This window comes from Miniopterus schreibersii, assembly GCF_964146895.1.
Source record: "Miniopterus schreibersii genome assembly, chromosome: X".
In the NCBI taxonomy this organism is placed as follows: domain Eukaryota; kingdom Metazoa; phylum Chordata; class Mammalia; order Chiroptera; family Miniopteridae; genus Miniopterus; species Miniopterus schreibersii.
In genome coordinates this window covers 81453538-81476557 of record NC_138104.1, presented here as the reverse complement: position 1 = coordinate 81476557, position 23020 = coordinate 81453538, and the positions used below count along the sequence as shown (strand labels likewise).

General features: G+C 45.2%; 2 pseudogenes across 2 annotated transcripts; one reads left to right on the top strand and one right to left on the bottom strand.

The window, feature by feature from the left end:
• Positions 1 to 12838: 12838 nt before the first annotated feature.
• Positions 12839 to 15751, bottom strand: LOC308551039 (large ribosomal subunit protein uL11 pseudogene; annotated as a pseudogene). The gene is made up of 2 exons: positions 15706 to 15751; positions 12839 to 13319 (listed from the first exon to the last, which is right to left on the bottom strand). The product of its transcript is annotated as a large ribosomal subunit protein uL11 pseudogene (transcript).
• A 5166-nt stretch (positions 15752 to 20917) lies between these two features.
• On the top strand, positions 20918 to 21764 carry LOC308551501 (small ribosomal subunit protein uS5 pseudogene; annotated as a pseudogene). The gene has a single exon. The product of its transcript is annotated as a small ribosomal subunit protein uS5 pseudogene (transcript).
• The last annotated feature ends 1256 nt before the right edge of the window (positions 21765 to 23020 follow it).

Below are 23020 nucleotides of genomic sequence, written 5' to 3'. Positions count from 1 at the left end.
CTAAGTATTATTTAAACATAGAGACAGGAAAGTATGCCTGGTCCTGGTATTGTTTAACATAGGAACAGGGAATAACAAATTAACCCAAAACTTAGTGACTTAAAACAATAAACATTTATTATCTCACTGTTTCTGAGGGTCAGGAATATGGGAGCAGCTGAGCTGGGTGGTCCTGACTTGGGGTTTCTCATGAGGTTGCAACTAGGATGTTGGCTGGGCCTACCAACTATCATCTGAAAGCTTTACCAGAGCTGGAAGACCCAATTTCAAGGTGGCTCACTTACATGGCTGGTGAAATGGTGGTGGCTGTTGGCAGGAGGACTTAGTTCCTTGCCACGTGGACCCCTCCAATGGGGCTGCTTGAGAATATTCGTGGCATGGTAGCTGGCTTCCCCCAGAGCAAGCGATTCAAAAGAGAGCCAGGTGGAACCCACAATGTCTTTTATGACCTAACCTCAGAAACTCACTTCATCATTTCCAAGATAACTTATTGGTTGTACAGGTCAGCCTTATTCAATGTGGGAGGTAACCATGCTAGGGAGTTAACATGGGGAGGATGGGGGAGAATCACTGGGAAAAGGAATTACGTGGTTTTAGTTCTCAGTGGTATAAGGGGGATGCAAAGGTTCCTGGTTTCAGAGCTGAGACATAATTGTGGCAGGTCTGTATATGTCAGGGAAGGGGAACCCACTGGCTGATCCAGCCATCCACCCACCTTCTTATGGCATACTGTTCCAGTTACTGTCGCTACATAATAAATCACTCCAAAATTTAGTGACTCCAAGCAATCATTTTATTATACTCACAGACTCTTTGGGTCAGGAATTCAGACGAGGAATTGCTTGTCTGTGCTCCACAATGTCCGGGGCCTCAACTGAAAAGACTCAAAACCCACTGACGATAGCTGGAGACTGGAATCATCTGCAGGTTCAATCATTGACGTGTCTGGTGCCTGGGCTGGGAGGACTTGGAGGCTTAGACTGTGGACTGGAGCACCTACAATTGGCTTCTCTATGTAGCTTGGGCTTCCCCACAGCATGGTGGCCCCATCATAGTGGGACATCTTAAGTGGTAGCTCAAGGCTTCAAATGTGATTGTTCCAGCAAACAAAGTAGAAGCTGAATGGGCTTTTGTGACTCACCCTGGGAAATCACCCAATGTCACTCCTACTGTACTTTATTGATTGAAGCATTCACAAGCTTGCCTGGATTCAAGGGAAAGGGCACAGACCCAGTCTCTCAATGAGGAGTGTCAGTGTCACATTGTGAAAGAGAATGTGAGATAAATAATATTGTTACAGCCATTCTTGGAAAATATAGTCTGTTACACACACTAGTTTCCCAAGGCTTTGGTCTCTGATGGGTGGGAACAGGGGGTTTGAAGACATCTGGACCCACACATAGGTATTTTTGTTAGACAGAGCTTGTTCCTTCTTCATCATAGGTCACTGGCCTGAGTCTGAGCTGAGTGGGACACATGAGGAGAAAGAGATGAACCCAGGAGTGGGGATCTTCACACAGGTCCCAGAGGGTGCGGCCAGAGAGAGCTCTACCACTTGCAGACTGTGTGGCCTTGGACAAGTGGTTTAACACTTTTCTGCCTCATCTCTGAATTGGGGATAATAAGCTCTGCGTTGGGGTCGGGGTGGCCAGCAGGTTAGGTGAGGTATGCAGGGTTGTAGCCGGTGCCTGGAAACATAGTGGATATTCAACAGATGGGAACTACTACAATGATATCATATCTACAGCCCTGCCCTTATTCAATCCAGTTCACTCATCTGTGGCGCTGTGTTAGTTATATAGTTAGTCATCCCTTCGTATCTGCAGGGGATTTGTTCCAAAATCACTGATGCTCAAATTCCTTACATAAAATGGTGTAATATTTGCCTAAAACCCATATTTGCATATAGGCTACAGTAGAGTATGCCCACACATCACTTCATTTGCATGGATTCAGCATAGTGCTTGGCACACGGCAAATTCAATTTTGCTTTTTGGGATTTTCTGGATTCCCCCCCCCCCCAGATATTTTTAATCCATGGTTGGTTGAATCTGTGGATGTGAAACCCACAGGTACAGAGGGCCAACTGTATGTTACTGGGTAACAAATTACCCCAAACTTTGTGGCTTAGAATAACAAAAGTCATCTTTTTTCTCTCTCTCTCTCCTGGTTTCTCTAGCACAGAAATCCAGATCTGGCCGTGTGGTTAAGACTCAGCATCTCCCAAGAGGTTGCCGTCAGATATCAGTCATCTGAAGACTGGGCTGGGGCTGGAGGACCCACTTCTAAGGTGGTTCATTCACATGGGTGGGAAGTTGGTGCTGGCTGCTGGCTTCATTTCTTTTCACTTCAGCCTCCACAGGGCTGCTTGAGTGTCCTCATGGCATGGTGACTGGCATATCCTACAGCAGGTTTCTCTAGAGGGGCAGGATCTGGCTCTGTCTTGGTCTGGGCTGTATCCCCAGAGCCTAGCCTAATGCCTGGCTCAGCACATCCTGGGAGAGCTTGAAAGACTAAGAGCTGCCTTAGTTATTCTGCCCTAGTTCCTTTACATTCTTCTGCAAGGTCTTTTCACGTCTCTGCATAGTCAACAGTGGGCGCAAGGTTTTAAAGAGGATTCCAAGGTTATGGGAAAGGAAAAATCAGGGAGAGATAGCTACCAAGGCTCAGGACCTAGCTGCCCCTCCTTACCGGAACCCTTCCTTCCAAAGCTCAACCTTGGGCTTCCGAGTTCTTTCTAAGGGAGTTCATGTTCACAGAAACCAAAATAATTGTCCTACAAGGCTGAGAGCTGTGCAGGCCCTAAGAGAGAGAAGAAAGTACATGGGAAGGAGCTCACATCCTGCTGAGGGTAGCCCAGGGGCCCAGTGTTGGGCCAACAGAGGACAGGTCAAAGTTGCTGTTCTGGTGAAGTAGCTGATGCAAAGGCCCTGATGTGGGAAAGTGTGGAGCAGGTTCTGGGACCACTAAGCGGGAGGGCTGGGCTGTGAAGGCAGGGCCAGGTGAGGCTGGAACACAGGCTTAAAGCCAAATCGCAGAGCAGTGGTGTAATTGAGGCAGCCACGAGGAGGAAGAGGGGGGCTGAGGTGGTGAGAATAAATAAAGCAAGGAGACTGCAAAGGTCTGGGCAAAAGTCACAAGAGTCTGAACCAAGCCCACAGCCCTGGGAACAGGATGAAAGGAAAGAAGGGAGGCAAGTTTTAGTGATATTTAAATGTAAACTTACCCAGATTAGATAACCAGTTTAGAAGGAAGGAGGTGGGGATGGTGGACGAGAGCCTTCCCTCTGAATGTCTGGAGGCGGCAGTGCTTTAAGGAGGCTTAAGGTGTTTACTCAGTGTCCTGGGACCAGCAAGAGACCTAGAAAGCCTGGGGCCTGGCAGAGTTTGGGCCATGATGTCATTCACACAGGGGGTCTAGCTGCAGCCTGTCTGGGGTTAGGCCCCCACTGCTGCTTGTCTCCCAGGCAACCTACTCTGCAGGAGAAACATGCGGTAATGACCGTCTAGATTTGCAGGTTACCAAGCACTTGCACTTGCTCTTGCACACATATCTTTGTGTCATTTAACTGTCCCAGTGAGGATGGTTCTTCCTATTCTACAGATGAAGCAACCGAGGCTTTAAGGCTCAGAAAGGCATGGCATCTCTTCCAAAGTCAAAGAAGTGGCAGAGCCCCGCCTGGAGCTCAGCTGTCCTAACAGACTTCCCCACTTTCTCCTCTCAAGGGTCCCTTAACAGCCACTTGTATTGAATTAAGTTCACAAGTATTTACAGAGTTCCTCCAGGGCCTCCCAGAGGGGCATAGGTGTGGCAGGTTTGGGTTGCGGCTGTTAGGGCTCTAAGTGTCTCTGGTTTGGGGGGGGGGGGGTGAGGAGTCCTAATAGGAGTGTTAGAAGTGTGAGTATATGGTGGGGTGAGTGTAGCTGGCAAGAGACAGAGAGATAAGAGCCATCAATCAGAAAGGGTCCCTGAAAGCAGGCTAATGTGGCTGGGCCTAGATCAGAAAACCCATCAGAATGACAATGACCTTGGGCAAAAGCCCATCAAGGTAGGTGTCAAGTTCACTGAGATCTTGATAACAGGGCTCTTTACTTTCTACCTCCTCTGGTGCCAGATATTCAGGAACTTGACCCCCTTTTCTGGTTTTGTCTTGTTTATTGTCCCCTCACTGCCTTCCACCCAGCCATGTCCCTTTTTGCCGGTCCCCTCTTCCTGAAATGGGTGGCCAGGGTAGTGCCAGGTCCCAGGAGCTATGGATTCCATCCCCTTAATTCCTTCTGCAGCTCCCCTTGCAGCCGAAACACCTAAATGCTTTCTGCGACAAGCTCTCTAAATAATTGGAACTTTCTCCCAAATCAGCACTTTTTCATGCTACATTAGCATTTATTGGTTTGATATTTACATTAGGCAAAGGAGCACCCAGTCCCTGGGTCCCTGGGAGCGCACACCATCAACTGAAACAGACTCTAATTGCCACTAACAACACTGCTCCCCCCCCCATTCTGCCACCTGCCTGGTCCTTCCCCCACTCCCAGACCATTTTAAAAAAAACTCAGAAGGGTTATCTTCATGGACCAAAATGTTTGCTGATAAACAGAGGCCCTTCCCAGAGGAGAGAGGGGCTCCCAAAATGAAAGGCCTGGCAGGGAAGATCTGAAGAGGCACTGTGGTAATGTATATCCACGATTATACATTATCTCCAGTGCATTATAGCCTCCTTGAGGGCAGGGATGTATTGCAGGTCTTTGAATTTCTCCATATTCCCCTTCAAGGCAAAGAACCAAGCTATGCAAACCATAAATCTGCTCTGGAATTAGTAGGATATCTCGCCCACCCTCCCTCTGACAGCTGCAGTGGGAGAGGGTGGAGAATTATCCAGGGAATGTGAGGGCAATGGGGGCCATGTTCTCCCTTCTTCCTTTCAAACACTCCTGCAGATCTGGCCTGCGAGGTTGTGGTGGTGGAAGGAAGCTGTGTGCTAATGTGGTTAGAAATCAGCAGACCCGGCTCCAAAAGTCAGTGCTGCTGCAGGACTTGTGTGGGCCTCAGTTTCCTCTTTGAGAAAATTGCGATTATGGCAGTTCCCTCGCAGGCTGGTCGTGGGGATTAAGGGAGATCAGGCATGTAACCGGTTTAGGGGGCCCTGCAGGGCACACCACGGGTTTAGGAGATGGCAGCTCCTGGGATTTATTCAGACATGTGGCCCCATGCTTTGAGGGCGTGGAGCCCTGAGTGTAAATCGTAACTCCTCAAAGGCTGCCCTGCGTATTTCAGCTGCGTCCTGTGGTTTTCAAAGGGCAGGCTCTCACACCAGCCCCAGAGCCTTGCTACTCAGCACCTGAGAGGCTGTTAGGAAGGCAGAACCTCAGATGCCTCGCTGGGTCTATGGAATCAGAATTTGTATTTTAAGCCCTGGCTGGTGTTGCTCAGTGGTGAGAGCATCGGCCCATGCACTAGAGGGTCGCAGGTTCAATTCCTGGTCAAGGGTGAGGACTTGGGTTGTAGGGTCACTCTCCACCTCTGGTCAGGGCGCGTGCAGGAGGCAACCAGTCGATGCGTCTCTCTCACATCAATGTTTCTCTCTCTCTCTCTCCCTCCCTCCCACTCTCTCTGAAAAGCAATGGAAAAAATATCCTCAGGTGAGGATTAACAAAAAAACCCACACAAAACAATTTGTATTTTAAGACCCCCCCAGGTGAGTCATATGCACATTGAAGTTTGAGAAGCACTTTAGAAATCCCCTGTGAAATCTGCAATGTGGAAATGACTAGTCCCATTTTGAGGATGAGAAAACCTCCTCAGGGAATTAATGACTTCTTTTGCGCAAGCTCATGAGCTATCTAGCAGAGGGCTGTGACTCCTGTTGTGTCCTGGCTCCTTTCCTCTACCCGCAGCTGTTCCTTGAAGGCTCAGCACACTCCAGTACAGGGTGGATATGAGCAGGGTCGGGTCAGGGTCTCATCTGCAGCTCCATCTCCACAAAAGGGGCTGGGATGGCCGCCTGCTGTCAAGGAGCTGTGTGGAGTCCACCCTGTGGAGTGTGGGGTATTGGCCCATGGGCTTGAGTTGGGAGGACAAGGAATCCAGAGAAAAATGTCATGCCAACAGATACAAGCATTCCTTTGTTAAGGTGGAATTTTCAAAAGGTTAAAACACTTGACTCTTGTACAAATATAAAATGACCACATGTCAAAGGTTTGATTTAACTCGTTCATTAATGAGGGAACCTCTAAGATGTTAAAACCAGTTCCAATGAGGATGTGAGGAGCAAGGTATTTATAGGCCATTTAATGGAAGAATGTTAGGGTGAGGTAGCTAGGTTAGAAATTATTTGCATCTCTACCAGACAAAAATCTGAAAGTTAACCAACCTCTGCCCCTACGGGATTGTAAAATAGCCCAGTCAATAGGAAATCAATCAAAGGTGCCAGCCAAGCGCTGTGTTCAAAGAACACCCAATAATCTCTTTCGCCTATTTCCAATTTTAGATAATTTTTTCTGACACTACCCTTGGTTAGTCCTTGAGAATCCGGAAATAGCTGTTGCCTAAGAATTACCCTCAGAATGGAATGCGGATCTTGGAAGGAAAGAAGTTAAAAAAGATGAACAAGTCCATCTTCTACCAGATGGGGAGTGTGCTTTCCTGTCCACCTTCCCTCTGTCCTGTGGAGAACAGCACAACTGTTCACAGAGGGCATGAGCTGTCATCGTGCGGGAGAAAACGACTGTTCACAGAAAGGAGACAAGGCAGCCTGCTCCTGACTCCCATTCTCTTTAACCTTGGCCACTGCGCAGAGGGGAATGATGTATCTGCAAACATATGCAGCCTTGTCCAAAATATTTCCCCCTCCTGGATAGTTCTTGCCAGTATTGTTAATCTGTGGGTTGACTTCAGACCAAAATAAATCTCCCAGCCCTGGCCACCAGCTAGCTAATTTTACTTTGTAACCAAGGAATAGAAAGTGTAGGCCCTCAGCCGGTCCCATTCTGTGTTTATTTAGCTTTCTCGCTGCTGCAGTTTAAAAATCACATTTGGAAAAGTAGACCCTCTGTGCATAAGAACGACCACCGAGAGAAACAATAGAGATGGACAGATTGAAAAAGGCAGGTTCTACCATCACCTGCTACATTTGTCTCTCTTAGGATTTTGATCATCCCCATTAGCTTTTTCCATGATGTCTAGAGTTGTGAAATGTTCCAAGAAACAGAAAGCTCCATGGCCATTTGGGAGGATTTGCTCAGGCACTGGGTGCATTCTGTCACTCTTTTTGGTCACTATCTAAGAGAACTTAACTGGGTTCTCCCGATCAATCCCTGAGGAAGCAAGTGGGTAGAACCTTAATATGTCAGCCCTGGAAGGGACCTTGGAGCATTTAGTCCGGCCCTGCTGAGAGGCAGGATTACAGAGGGGTTGAGAGCACAGATTTGGAGCCAGACGGCCCCAGTTTGAACTTGACTCCACCACTTACTAGTTGTGTGACCTTGGACAAGTTACTGACCTTTCCATCAGTTTTCTCATCTGTAAAATGGGGCTGGTAATAATCATACCTACCTCCTAGAATTGTAGTGGGTACAAAATGAATGAACATGTGTAAAGCATCAAGAATGGCACAAAGCTGTGGCCCTCTATCGAGCAAGCCCATGCCTTTCCCCACCTCCTTCTTTCCCCAGGGTGTTCTCTCTCGTTTTCTCTCTCTCTCCCTCTCTCTCTCCTTCTTTCCCTCCCTCCTCCCTCCTCTGGAACACCTCTCCTCCCTCTTTTATCTCTCTCTCCCCTAAGCTCTAAGGGCCTTTCTTTTGCTGCAACTTGTTTGCTGAACCCATTTCTTCTACAGCTCGCTTCTTCTCTGAATTTCCAATAAACTTTCTCTTATTTTAAAAAAAAATTAAAAAGAGTGCAAAACATACAGTAAGCACTTGATAAGGATATGAGGCTCAGTGAAGAGAAACAATGTTTCCAAGTCCATTCAGGGAGTTGCCAAACTGAGTCGGACTTGATGAAAAAGGAGGAGAGGTTATTGCCTCTTGGAAATTCTGACTAATAACTGTTTTCTTCACTTGCGTTACATCATCCTTGCTCACCACTTGGAGGGAGCCCTAATGTAGATGTTGGGACGGTGCATTTTAGTCCAGGAGTGCCTCTGACGGTGGCCCCACTGGTCATTAAGTTGGGACTGGATGGTCTCTGGGGTCTCTGTTGGTACTAACATCTTATCATTCACCTGTGTCCCGTGGGTATCAACAACCAGTTTCCTTTTTGCTCTCCCACTCTGTCCCTCTCCCATTGCTTCCTCCCTTCCCCTCCCCTTGCTAGAGCAATCATGGGCTTCAACTGCCCCACACCTGAGCCCTGCAGTTGCCGTATTTAAGTTGATTAGACACTGTCGGTCTTGTAGGTGCCTTGAAAGTTACCATGTAGGCACCTTGAAGTAGGGACTTGATTTATTCTTTATTATATATAACCCACTTTCAGGGCCTAATAGCGTGCCCTTGGCTGAGTGGCTTATCCATTAAGGTTTGTTGACTGGTTCCGAAATGAGTTGAGATATTGGATGAAATCTTAAATTATCAAGGCTCCCTCTGGCACATTTGATACAGCTGTCATTAGTGTCCTTTGTTTGAGAGAAAGCCAGTATTATCAAATTTTAAAGCCTATTAAAAAGGGTATTTTAGAACAATTAAAATTTTAAACTTGAAAATTTTAGGCTGTGATACAGGAATGTTAGATACTTTCTCCCCAACCCCCCTCCCACATCCCCTTTCCCTATAATACAGGCCTGAGTCAAATGCTAGGTTACCACCTATTGGTGAAATGAGGCATTACAGCCCAGCTCTACAAAACATTGTAAATGTCTGGAGGAAAGTGAGTGGAGATTGAAATGCTGGGAGATGAGAATGTAGAGTCAGATGTGGCCCAGAGAAATATATTTTGGATTAGGATGATCCTGAGGGAAGGCTGAGGGCCAATAGTAGAGGGGAGTCTTGGAGGAAGAAAGACACTACTAAGTGTTCTAGGGACTACAGAGGAAGAGTAAACAGTTATTCAGGGACACTAACTTCTGTAATGCCTAATACTGCTACAGTATATATAACAAGGCCCAGCATACCACCAGGCTGACCACCAATATAATCCTGCCTTTCTCAAACCTTTGTCTTTTGTCAAAGTGGTTGGATTCCAGTTTAAAACTCTACATTGGAGAGCAAGGAAAAAAGAAGTTTCATTACATAGTTGGAGTGGGTTGCATTTTCAAAAGAAGGTTGCAACCTTATCCTACATGCTTTCCTTCAGTGTGACCTGACACTCCCCCATTAAGTAGAGAGGTCTGTTTTTCCACCCCTTTAACAGGGGTAGGTCCTGTGACTGTTTTGTTTTGACTGATAGAATGAGGTGGAAGTGATGCTGTGTGATTTTCACAGAAAGCTTGGCAGCTTCGACTTGGACCTATTAGAATGCTCACTTTTGGGACACTTTCTCTTGGAACCTAACCACCATGATGTGAGAAGCCCAAACTACATGGAGAGGACATGTATAAGGTACTCCAGTTGAAGCCCCAGTTAAGTTCCCAGCCAGCACCCAACATGAACTGCCATCCCTGCATGTGATCTATCTTGGATGGCCAGCTCTGTTAAGCCTTCAGAGGACTCCAGCCCCAGTCGACACCTGGGTTACATGAGATACCTGGAGCAGAAGAAGACCCTCTGGCTGAGCCTAGTCAACTTACAGAACTGTAAAAGATAATAATAAATTATATTAAGGCCACTAGGTTTGAGGAGCCATGAGGTAATAGGTAACCAGGACAATAGCAACTTTGGTTAGACAAATGAACCATAGGGTGATACATAATTAGGTGTATAATTCTTTTTCCCCACCCATCCCCCCTCTCTTTTGGCAACCATCAGCTTGTTTTCTTTATCTATGGGTCTGTTTTTATTTTGTGTTCTTTATTCATTTACTTTGGTTTTTAGATTCCACATATAAGTGAGATGTCTCTCTGTCTGACTTATTTCACTTAGCATAATACCCTCCAGATCCATCCATGCTGCAAAATTAGGTATATTTTTAAAATCATGGATTCAGCTTTAGGGCAATAAATCCCAACATCATAGAGCAATACTATTTCAGTTCCCATCTGCTGCTTCTGATCAAAACACTATTTTGCACTTTCTGAGAGAGAGCGAGCACTTCCTGACAGGTGTCCCCTTGCGTCTTCATTTGTGTGACTGTGGAGTTCAGAGTCCCTCACACATTCTAGCACAGCACTTGATGCCTTATTTACAGGCCGTGAAGGAAGAACCCATGCTCTTGTCTTCAGAAGATTTCATGGATGAAATTGTGCTATAAATAGCAAGAATCCACCCACACGTTTTCTTTTAATCAATTTTACCGAAGTATAATTTACATATAATAAAATGCACCCATTTTAAGGGTGCAGATTGATGAGTTTTGACAAGTGTAACCCACCTAACCACTACCCATGCAACCATACTTCATCTGTGATTTGTTTTCCTATATTTTGCTTTTTTATTGGACTATAATTTTCTAATTAATTTATAGAAACTTTGCTTATCATAGATGTCAACATTTCATCTGTTATGTATGTTGCAAACATTTTGTGGAGTGACAAGCAGAATGGTCCAATGATGACTCTGGGAACCCTTCTCTTGTTGCCTGTTCAGGTTGAGGACCCCTGCTTTTTCCCTAGTGGGAGTGGCTGTGACTGAACCCAAGTTTGCACTGGGCCGAAGTCTCCCCTTCCTTCAGCATGCATGCCCCCAAGTCTTTACTGTTTATTCCCTGTATGTAAAGTTACTCTAAGCTTACACAATTAAAATGTAGTATACAGGGTGGGGAGGGGGCAGGATCCCTTCCCTGGATCATAGCTCACTATGAATCCAGCATCCAGAGCCCCTGCTCCTCTCCATAAGCTGACAAAAGAGTAAAGTTTATTTGCCTCATCTTGCTGAGCATTTACTTGAAAAATTTCCCAATAAAACTGCACGTTATACCCCTTCCACATGGCATTGTGGTGTTTGTCTTCCCCTTCTTCTCTACATATTTTCTCCCAGTCTGTCATATATTATAGACATTGTTTATGATGTTTGTTTTCATACATGAGGTTTGACTTTTACATAGTCAAATCTGTCCATCTTTTCCATGACTTCTGGATTTTGTGGCTTGCTTAAGAAGGTTTTCCTCATCCCAATCATATGAAAATTTAATTCATGTTTTCTTCTAGCATTTTCATAGTTTTTAATGTTTGGCTCCTTATCCACTTAGAACACACTTTTGGATGTGGGAATGCCCACCTCCCAGGGGTCAACAGCAGAGTTTCTATCCTTGGAGCTGCTACCAGAGTACAATGTTACTGTACTGTATTAATTATCTATGACTGCATACAAAATTACCCCAAAACAGTGGTTTAAAACAAAAACAAACCTTTATTACCTCACAAAACAAAAACAAACCTTTGTTACCTTACTTCTGTGGGTCAAAACTTCAGGAGAAGCTTAACTGGGTGGTTCTGGCTCAGTGTTTCTCATGAGGTTATAGTCAAATTGTTGGCTGGGGCCACAGTCATCTGAAGGCTTGACTGGGACTAACGGACCCACTTCTAAGATGGCTCACTTGCATAGCTATCGGCAATAGGCCTCTGTTTCTCACTGGTTGTTGGTGGGAAGCCTCAGTTTCTCGCCATATGGATCTCTCCATAAAGTGTCCTCTCACAGCATGGCAGCTGGCATCCCCTAGATAGGTTGATCTAAGAGCGAGCAGGGCAGAAGACACAAAGTCTTTGATAATCTAGCCTCAGAAGTCACACTCCATCGTTCCCATAATGTCCTATTGGTCAAGGAAGGGATATACAAGGATGTAAATAACAGGAGGTCGGGATCACTGGAGGTCCATCTTGGAGGTGGGCTACCACATGCATTGTCTGGTCAACGCTCTTGACTCTGTGGTTCCTGGCACTGTGAATGAAGGTCTCTGTGGGTCCAAAATACACTCAAGAAGGTAAAAAACTATCAAAGTCAGACAACTGCTTTAAATGTCTGAAAAGGAAACTGGGAATTCTGGCTATGAACATACGGGCACCAAAAACTCTTATTTAACTTAGCCATTTTAGAAGTCAGGAGAAAGACACAACTTTTCACAATGCATCAAATGAAGTGATGATGGGGCCAAGGCGTGATCCTAGGGCTTCTGACACAAACTCCATGGCCTTCTCTGCTCTCCTGCAAGCACTGGTCCTTGCTAGTTATATTGGTCAAAGTCCACTCAAAAAACAGAAACTACTCTAGGTATTTCAAGCAGATGGAACTTAATATACAAAATTGTTTACATATATAACGAAAAACTGAGAAACCAAACAGTTGATGGTAACGCAACGTACAGATAAACAGGGCAGGAAGCTTCTATCGCCCCTAAAGCCTGAGGGATGTAAGGAAAAGCCAGGTCACAGGAGCCCAGAAGTGGGGTCAGCAGGCAGAAGCCAAGGCTGTGGCGGTACTGTCCTTTGGGATCTATAGCCACAGAGGAGCTCCAGTTCTAGGCAGGGTGTGAGGATGAGAACCCCCCTGGCTTTTCCCGTCCTCCTTTCCTTCAGCCTCTTTCCAGTGCCTTCCACGGATGCCAGGAAACATGCAGACAAAGCAGAGCAGAGCAAAGAGAGTGAAGGGGCACCTGAAGGCACCCAGCCTGGGACTGGCATTCTGGTGTTGGGCATGTGGCAGATTTTATTTTCCAAAAATGGCCACAACACTGTTTCTGGTCCTACATGTTCTTTTTGTTGTTGTTGTTGTTGCCAAATGACCTTTAATTGAAATATTTACCTTTATGGTTCTTAACTAGTTGATTCCACTGCACCACTGTTGATGTCATCTATGATGCCATGAGGTTGGTGGCCATCAACATTGCAGCCCACAGACTGGGCTGTCCCCAGGATCTCTTTAATGGTTCCTGTGAGTTCTCCAGCTAAAGATGGGTGCCACATCTGTTGGACAATGTTACCAATCTCATCAAAAGTGATATTTCCACTGTGCTTAATGTTTTTTTGATTCTTTCTGTCTCTTGGCGGTTCTCTGAGGGCTTTGATGATCAGCGCAGAGCCTGTCTGTTCTGAATGGTCAGTTTCACAGTAACCCTCAGGCCCTTCCAATCACTGGTTGCTTTGGCAACATCATCACCAAACTTTTTTGCAGATAGACCTAAGGAGCTAATTTTAGGAATCAGGGCAGAAGTGGTACCGACTTCCCCACTGGTACGCCTCAAGTATACCGTTTTGATCCAGTGGGGGTTGAACTTCAGTGGTATAGTAGAGGAGGCTGGTGTCGGATGAACCCGGATTCAGGATGACCAAAGAAAGTTGCACCTAGGTCTCTTCCCAGCCAAAAGCGGAAAGCTAGTCATACATGTTCTTCTAGAATCATGACACTCTCCCATCAGATGGAGTCTGAGTCCCCCTCATTCATCCTGGCTGAGACTTTGTAATTACTTTCACAAGTAGAATGAGACAGAAGTGATACTAAGTGACATCTGAGGTTAGGTCATAAAAGGCCATATAGTTTCCACTTGACTGGCTTTTCCTCTTGGGATCTCTCCCTTAGAGCCCAGCTGCCATGTTATGAGCAAGTCCAAACCAGACCAAGTGGAGAGCCCACAAGGAGAGACTCATGGGGAGAGAAACTGAGGTCCCAGACAATGACCAACATTATCGTCCAGCCTCTCAGTCTCCAAGTCTTTCAGCTGAGGCCCCAGATATCATGAAGCAAAGATAAGCTGTTCCTGCTGTCCCCTGTCTGAACTTCTGACCTGTTGAATCTATGAGCATAATTATTTTACTTTTTGCTACTAAGTCTCTGGAAAATTTATCATGTGGTTATTGTCACTGGGACGGCTGGAGAAAAGGGCAGTATGAGTTCAGGTCCATATTTGGGGCTCAGGACAATATCAGCCTCTTCTCAGATCTCTTTTGGGGCAGAATCCCAAGCAATAATTGGAACTGGTTTGAGAGCACATGGAAGCTGGTCTTACTTCTGCAAATTCTTAAAACCTTGTTTCTGGATCCATTCCCTTGAAGAATTCCTTAATTCATTTTACACATATTTATTGAGTGCCTAAAGTGTGCTAGGCAATGAGTATACATTTGAAAATAAAATGGGCAGAGTGCCCAACTTCAGACAGAAAACAAATTACCTTATAAGAAAATATATAATTACAAATCAAGATAAATGCTCTGAAGGAAAAATGTTAGATGCCGAGAGAGAGTATAACAGAGGGTCTGGATATTGTTTGGGGTGTTGGCGAAGCCTCTCTCAAGAAGTGAGATATCTCCCTCACATACAACCTCTCCCTTTGTTTTCCTAAACTTACTTGCTTCTTCAAAGCCATGTAATGTTTTATAATGCATTTTTAAAAGTTAGCAAAACTTTTAAGATTTTTCACGAAAATGATAGTTGGACATACATATATACTAAAAAGCATTTATTCACAAGAAACCAGAAACCACTGGGAGATTTTGCTGCAAGACACATGAAAAACTAAGGGCTCCCTTCCCCACAGTGTGCCCAGATATGCCAACACACTGAATCTGTCATAGAGCTTTAAGGAGTGAGTTTTAGTCTCCAAGAGCCAGAGACCTCAAGCTGGCTGATACATGCGGCTGGTCTCAGCTGTGGCCATTGTCGCTAGAAATCCAAGTGCAGCAGGAGTTGGCTCCAGGGAAAGAGGGCATGGGACTGGGAGCTTCAGGGAGACAAGGGAGCTGCACCTGGGAAGCCCGGGGAAGTGGGGACTGGTTTGCAGGCTGGGGCAAGATCAAGAAGCAGGTCATATCCCTGTCACAGCCACCATGCTCTTCCCCAAGTCTGTCAGTCACTGCACAGAATGATGGGCTGAAACTCTTAATTCCAGTGAGCCAGTGGGGAAATAAACAGGTCTGAGACCATTTCCAAAGCTCTTGATTTTTCTTTTACTGGAGAAGATGGGTTCCTCCAGTGGTGGGGCTGAGGTCTTTCCATCTGCTGTCTTTCCACAAGGCTGTCCTGCCTATGGTGGCATCTGCCTGGTCCATCAGCACTAACCACACACACAGCCTCTTCCACCTGCTGTTCTCTGTGGGCTTGAGAGTGACACTGATAGTTTACCCCACCTCCTTCATCACGAGCTTCACCTGCACTGCTGTTGCTTACATCCACACAGCCTGGCCCCAGAAGATGCCCATGAAATGTCCTTTGCAGGGACTGTTGATGACTAGGGTGGTCATCAAACAAAATGCAGCCAGACCTCAGAGTCACAGCTATGAGAGACACCCAGGGACCCCACAGCAGACAGGAAGATATGGGTGGGGGGCTGGTTAGGCCATGACTGCCCTAATGGTGCTGCTCAGGTCCACCTCCTGGGCCTTGCTCTGTACAGGTCTGCTCCCTACTCTGATTATTCCCTCCCAAAGATACAGAGACCAGACTTACTAATGGGTGATCATCATGAGCACACTTGCTCCTAATTTTGTACTAAAGTACACACAGAGGCCCACATACCACATCTCTAAATATTTAAAACTTAAAATCAAGCTTACCAGCCATTACATAAAGTATGTAACTTCACAGTGATGTGAAAGGTCAGATGTGAATTCAGGATTCCTGGATTCCTCAGAGTTCTGCACTGGAACAGAGCTGGCTCCTTGCCCTGGTTGGCCCCTTCTATTCCTACCTATGGGGCTAGGTTCCACACTGGGCGGGGCCTGGTGTGGGCACATGCTCACCATCTAACTTACATGGTCTAGCCCTGTCCACTTTCTGCCCACTTCCCCCCAACACTCCTCCTACAAACAGTCATCCCTTGGCTACCTAAGGCTGTGAACAGATGGTGATGTGTACTCTTGGGAGGGTAGACAAGGGGAGGAGGCCTGGACAGTCCATGGTAGTGGGCTTAGGGCCATGTGGCAGAGCATTCTGGGGTCCCAGGATCCCAGAGTATGTCAGGAAAGGGAGAACAGGCTCCAGATGGGTGTCTCTTTGGTCCTGTAGACTCCTTGCCCCATGGGCAGGAGTGTGGCCAGATTAAGGCCCTCTAGAGCATGGGACCCAAGCTAAGGGTTTTGATCACCCAGTTCTAAGATACTTCTTGTCTTAAGGATCAGACCAAGTCTTGTTCAGTAGAAGTGCTCTCTGTCCTTTGAGCTGTCACTCATTTCCTTTTTCTTCATCCTGTGCAGTTGCTTAGGAACTTTCATTTAAGCTATTCACTTACTTGGCACCCATTCTTTCAAGGGTGATGTTTGAAATATTTCACCACCATATAGTCCAGATAACAACCAATCAGAGAAGATGCCTATGCAGTGCTGAAGGTTCTCTATTGGGCCAGGCATTGACCCTTCTGCTGCTGGGTCATGGGGAGATAGAGGAGGGGTTAAGGCCACAAGGAGGGACACAGGGGGCCAGTCTTGGGGAAGGAAATTTTTTTCATCGGTATGGAGATATTTTAATATTTTAACAATAGTGCTACTGCACCCATGAATATCAACTCTGTATTCTTCTCATCTTCCTTGGATCTTCTTAGAGTCAGCATCGTGCCCAGCTGAAAGACTATATCCTAGCTGTACTTGAAGCTTAGAGGTGGCTGATAATATGTAATGGCAAGTCTTCGAAGATCATTTAGCTGTGAGGAGTCCTGTTTGTCTCTTGTCCTTCTTCTTCCTAAACCTGTTCTACCTGGAATGATGATGACTTAAGCTCCAGCAGCTATCTTGTGACCTTAAGGATAGAAGCCTCATGCTAAAGAAACTAAAGAAGAAATATAGAAGGAGCCTGAGACCCTGATGTCTACAGAGCTGCCATACCAGTCCCAGACTGCTCACCACGAGACTCTTTTTATGAGAGTTTTTATAAACTTCAAATTCATGTAAGCCTGTGTAGTTAGGTCTGTTATTAACATCTGAATTTAATTGCTTACTCATTTCAGTTCCATTCTTCAATGCTCATGTCTCCTCAGGCAGGGTCCAGGATCAAGATGCAGAGGAGAAAGGAATCTTTGTTTGGCATGTGCCTTCCATGGGCTAGATGTGTTTCTTCAGCTAATCCTTAAAACCATTCTAGCCACTAGTGTTACTTTCGTTGTTTTGATGGTAAGAAAACTGGTCTGAGGTTCTGTGGCTTGACCGGTGGTCAAACTGGGGCCAAGGCCTAGGACTTGCAGGCTCCAGAGCCCATGCTTGCTTCACCACACTTCTCAGTCAGTGCAGGCAGAACTGGGGTCCACCTCCCACTACTCCTTTTTGGGGGAGAGTGCCAGGGAAGTCCACAAAGGCTAGGCATTGTTGGTTTGACTGCAGCCTTTGCAGATCCTCACTGGCACCCAGGAAGGCATCTGTCTGTCCAGAAAGGAGGGGTATGTGTGTGTCAGAAAAGAGCCTTTAAAAGTCTCCTATCTTTCCCCATTGATGCCCTTGAGAGAAAACCCGGAAAACCTCAGTAAGGCTATGGGCCAGAGGATGAGGAAGAGCTGTGAGGCAGGTAACAGGCAGCCTCTGCCTTCCAAGCTCAGGGAATTGAAAATCTCTGGGGATTCCAAGATGGCTGCAGAGTAGGTGAAAGCTACACTCACCTGCTCCCAGCACCAAACTGGATTTACAGCTAAATTATGAAGCAATCAACTGAATAACCAACTGAAGGCTAGCTGAACTGAAATACTAGAACCAAGAATTTACAGAAGAAGCCACATAGAGACTGGTAAGAAGGGCAGAGATTCAGAAAGGGCTAGCCCTGGCACACATGTGCAGCAGCTGAGAAACTGGAGGGATATCTCAACTGCAAAACTACCCCCCCTTCCAGAAGTGTGGGGTCTCAAGCCCATGCAGAGATCCCCAACAGAGATGCAAAGAGGAGCTTACATAGCATCTGGTGGTGAAAATCAGTGGGAATTCAATCTGTCTATGAGAGAAGGGAGACTGCTAGAGACCCAGACACCACCTTCCCAGGGTCAAGCATTCCTATTGTTACAACATCAGCCTGGAAAGTGCACTGTCTGGTCCTCCAACTACTGGTGACACCACTCTGCTGTGCTCGTGTCCTCAGAGGGGTCTGCTGGCTGCACCTATCAGGAACCTTTGGGGAGCTCTTTTACTGGAGAAGCTCTTGGCATATACTCAGACAGTGATTGAACTTTGTAGCTTTGGAAAGGGGACGATTCTTCCCCACCTCAAGCACATAGCAGATCCTTCCCCCCCCAACCACATACTTGTCAAATCACTTGGCCTGCCCTTCCACTCCCGGTGGCCTTAAACAACACACTAGATCAGATAGATTTAACTGATATTTACAGAACATTTCATCTCAAAGCAACAGAATGTACATTCTTCTCAAGTGTACATGGAACATTCTCAAAGATAGACCACATGTTAGGACACAAAATAAGTCTTAATAAACTCAAGAAGACTGTAATAATACCAAGCATCTTCTCTGATCACAATGGTGTAAAACTAGAAATCAATTATAATTTAAAATCCGAAAACATTCAAACACATGAAGGCTAAATAATATGTTATTAAACAATGAATGGGTTAACAATAAGATCAAGGAAGAAATCAAAAGCTACCTGGAGACAAATGAAAATGAACAGACAACAACCCAAAATCTACAGGACACAGCAAAAACAGTTCTGACAGGGAAATTCATAACATTACAGGCCTTCCTCAAAAAGCAAGAAAAATCTCAAAGAATCTAACCCTACACCTAAAAGGACAAGAAGAAGAACAACAAAGCCCAGAATAAGTAGAATGAAGAAAATAATAAAGATTAGAGTGGAAACAAATGATACAGAGACTGAAAAACAATACAAAAGATCAATGAAACCAAAAGCTAGTTCTTTGAAAAGATAAACAAGATTGACAAACCTTTAACCAGACTCATCAAGAAAAAAAGAGAGAGGACTCAAATAAATAAAATCAGAAATGAAAGAGAAATAACGACTGACACCACAGAAATACAAAGGAAGGTAAGAAAATACTATGAACAACTATACTCCTGGACAAGCTGGACAACCTGGACGAAATGGACAAATTCCTAGAAACATACAACCTTCCAAAACAGAATCATGAAGAATCAGAGAATATGAATAGATGAATTATAACTAATGGAATCAAAGCAGTAATAAAAAAAACTCCCAGCAAACAAAAGTCCTGGCCCAGCCGGGCATGGCTCAGCAGTTAAGCACTGGCTTAGGATCCAGGAGATCGTGGTTCGATTTCCAGTCAGCACACATGCCCAAGTTGCAGGCTTGATCCCCAGTGGGGGGCGTGCAAGAGGAAGCCAATCAATCATGACTCTCTCATCACTGATGTTTCTATTTCTCCCTCTCCCTCTCCCTTCCTCTCTCTGAAATCAATAAAGATATATTGAAGAAAAAAAAGTCCTGGACCAGTTGGCTTCACAGGCAAATTTTACCAAACATTCAAAGAAGAAATAACACCTATCCTTCTCAAAGTATTCAAAAATTCAAGAGGAAAGAAGACTTCCAAGCTCTTTTTATGAGGCCAACATTATCCTAATTCCAAAACCAGATAAAGGCACTAAACAAAGAAAATTATAGGCCAATATCCCTGATGAACACAGTGGCTAAAATCCTCAACAAAATATTAACAAACTGGATCCAGTAATACAGTAAAAAGATCATACACCATGATTAAGTGGGATTTATTCCAGGGATGCAAGGTTGGTACAATATTCACAAATCAATAAACGTGATACATCACATAAACAAAATGAAGGATAAAAATCCCACGATCATATCAATAGATGCAGAAAAAGCATCTGATAAAATCCAGCACCCATTTCTGATAAGAACTCTCAGTAAAGTGGTAATAGAGGGATCGTACCTCAACATAATAAAGGCCATATATGACAAGCCCACAACCAACATCACACTCAATGGGCAAAAATGAAAAGTGTTTCCCTTATGATCAGGAACAAGACAGAGATGTCTACTTTCACCACCCTTATTCAACATGGTATTGGAAGTACTAGCCACAGCCATCAGACAAGAAGAAGAAATAAAAGACATTCAAATTGGAAAGGAGGAAGTAAAACTGTCATTATTTGCAGATGACTTCATATTGTATATAGAAAACCCTAAAGACTCCACTGAAAAACTACTAGATCTAAGAAATGAATCCAGCAAAGTAGCATGATACAAAATTAATATTCCAAAAATTTATATGGAATCACAAAAGATCCCGAATAGCCTCAGCAATCTTGGGAAAGAAGAACAAAGTTCGAAGTATTACACTACCTGATATCAAACTATACTACATGGCTATAGTAATCAAAACAGCATGGTATTAGCACAAGAACAGGCACATAGATAAATGGAACAGAATGGAGAGCACAGAAATAAACCCATACCTTTATAGTCAATTAATATTTGCAAAGGAGGCAAGAACATACAATGAGGTAAAGAGAGTTTCTTCAATAAATGGTGTTGGGAAAATTGGACAGGTACATGCAAAAAAAAAAAAAAAAAGAAATTAGACCACTAACTTATACCATATACAAGAATAAGCTCAAAACGGATTAAAGACTTAAATGTAACTTGTGAAACCATTAAAGTCCTAGAAGAAAACAGAGGCAGAAAAATTTCAGACATTTCTCTAGCAATACTTTTGCCGATTTATCTCTTCAGGCAAGGGAAACAAAGAAAAAAATAAATAAACAAATGGGACTACCTCAAACTAAAAAGCTTCTGCACAGCAAAAGAAACCTTCAACAAAATGAAAAGACAACCCATTGTTTGGGCAAACATATGTGCCAATGACACATCTAATAAGGGGTTAATTTCCAAAATATATAAAGAACTTATACAACTGAAAACCAAAATGACAAACAACCCAATTAAGAAATGGGCAGCTTCTTTCCCAAAGAAACACCAAATGGCGGATGACTCCGGTGCTGCGGGAGGGCGAGGAGGCCCCGGGGGCCCTGCAAGCGGAGGCCGCTGCGCTTCCCTGGAGGATTTGGCAGCGTTATCTGCCGCCGAGGTCGCGGCCAGGGTCGGGCCAAGGCGAGGCCACAGAGCTCCCGGAGGCAAGGCTGAGGACAAGGAGTGGATCTCTGTCACCAAGCTGGGTCGCCTGGTCAAGGACATGAAAATCAAGTCCCTGGAGGAGATCTATCTCTTCTCCTTGCCCATTAAGGAATCTGAGATCATTGACTTTGGGGGGGGGGGGCATGCCTCAAGGATGAGGTTTTGAAGATTATGCCCTTGCAAAAACAGACACGGGCTGGCCAGAGGACCCGGTTCAAGGCATTTGTCTCCACTGGGGACGACAGTGGACATGTTGGCCTGGGTGTTAAGTTCTCAAAGGAAGTAGCCACTGCCATCCGTGGGGCCATCATCCTGGCTAAGCTCTCGATTGTCCCTGTGCCACGAGGCTACTGGGGGAATAAGATTGGCAAGCCCCACACCATTCCTTGCAAGGTGACTGGCCGCTGTGGCTCTGTACTGGTGGCCTCATCCCCGCCCCCAGGGACACTGGCATAATCTCAGCCTCTGTGCCCAAGAAGCTGCTGCTGATGACCGGTATCGATGACTGCTAAACCTCGGCCAGGGGCTGCACTGCTACCCTGGGCAGCTTTGCCAAGGCTACCTTTGATGCCATCTCTAAGACCTACAGCTATCTCACCCCAGATCTCTGGAAAGAGACTGTTTTCACCAAGTCTCCCTATCAGGGATTCACTGACCATCTTGTAAAGACCCACACCAGAGTTTCTGTGTAAAGGACCCAGGCTCCATCGTGGCCACCACATAATTTTATACCAGAAAAATAAAGTGAATTAAGCCCCCTGCCCAAAAAAACCAAATGGGCCAAGGAGCTGAATAGACACTTCTCCAAAATAAACATGCAGATGGCCAAGAGACATATAAAAAAATGCTCAATGTCACTAATCATCAGAGAGATGCAAATTAAAACCACAATGAGAAATCACCTCACACCTGTCAGAATGGCTCCCATCAACAAATCAACAAACAACCACCACTGGCAAGGATGTGGAGAAAAGGGAACCCTTGTGTATTACTGGTGAGAATGCAGATTGGTGCAGCCACTATAGAAAACAGAATGGAGTTTCACTCCAAAATTAAAAATGGAACTGCCTTTTGACCCAGTGATCCCACTTCTGGGTATATATTCTAAGAATCCCAAAACACCAATCAGAAAGAATTTATGCACCCCTATGTTCATAGCAGCATTATTTACAATAACCAAGATCTGGAAACAGCCAAGTGCCCATCAGTAGATGAGTGGATAAAAAAGCTGTGGGACATTTACACCATGGAATACTATGCAGCTGTAAAAAGGGAGGAAATCTTACCTTTTATGACAGCATGGAGGGAACTGGAGAGTATTATGCTAAGTGAAATAAGCCAGTCAGAGAAAGGCAAGTACCACATGATCTCATTTATATGTGGAATCTAATGAACAAAAGAAACAAAATAGAAAGTCATGGATACAAGGAACAACCTGACAGCTGTCAGAAGGAAGGGGATTTGGGGGCTGGATGAAAGAAGGTGAAGGGATTAAGCAAAAACACACATATCTATAACACATAGACACACAGAACAGTGTAGTGATGGCCAGAGGAAAAGGAGGGTGGGGTAGGTGGTGGTGAACAAAGGGGGAATAAATGGGGATTGAAAGGGACTTTGCTTTGGGCGATGGGAGGACAATGTAGTGTGCAAATGATGTTTTGTTGAATTGTACACTTGAAACCTGTATGGTTTTGTGAACCGATGTCACCCCAATAAATTCAATTAAAAAAAGAAGAAAAACATCTCTGGGCAGAGGGGGAGCAGGGAGGGGGCCACCCCAGAGGCAGAGGCCTCTGAGATGCCTGAGAAGGTGCTAGGGCTTCACAGGCTTGGAGGCCACTGTGTCTTCTGCCCACATACTTGTTCCCCTGAAGCCTAAAGTCCAGCTTCCCCCTGATCTCTGAGGGCAGCTGCAGCAGGATGACCATTTTCTGAGGCAGCTTTA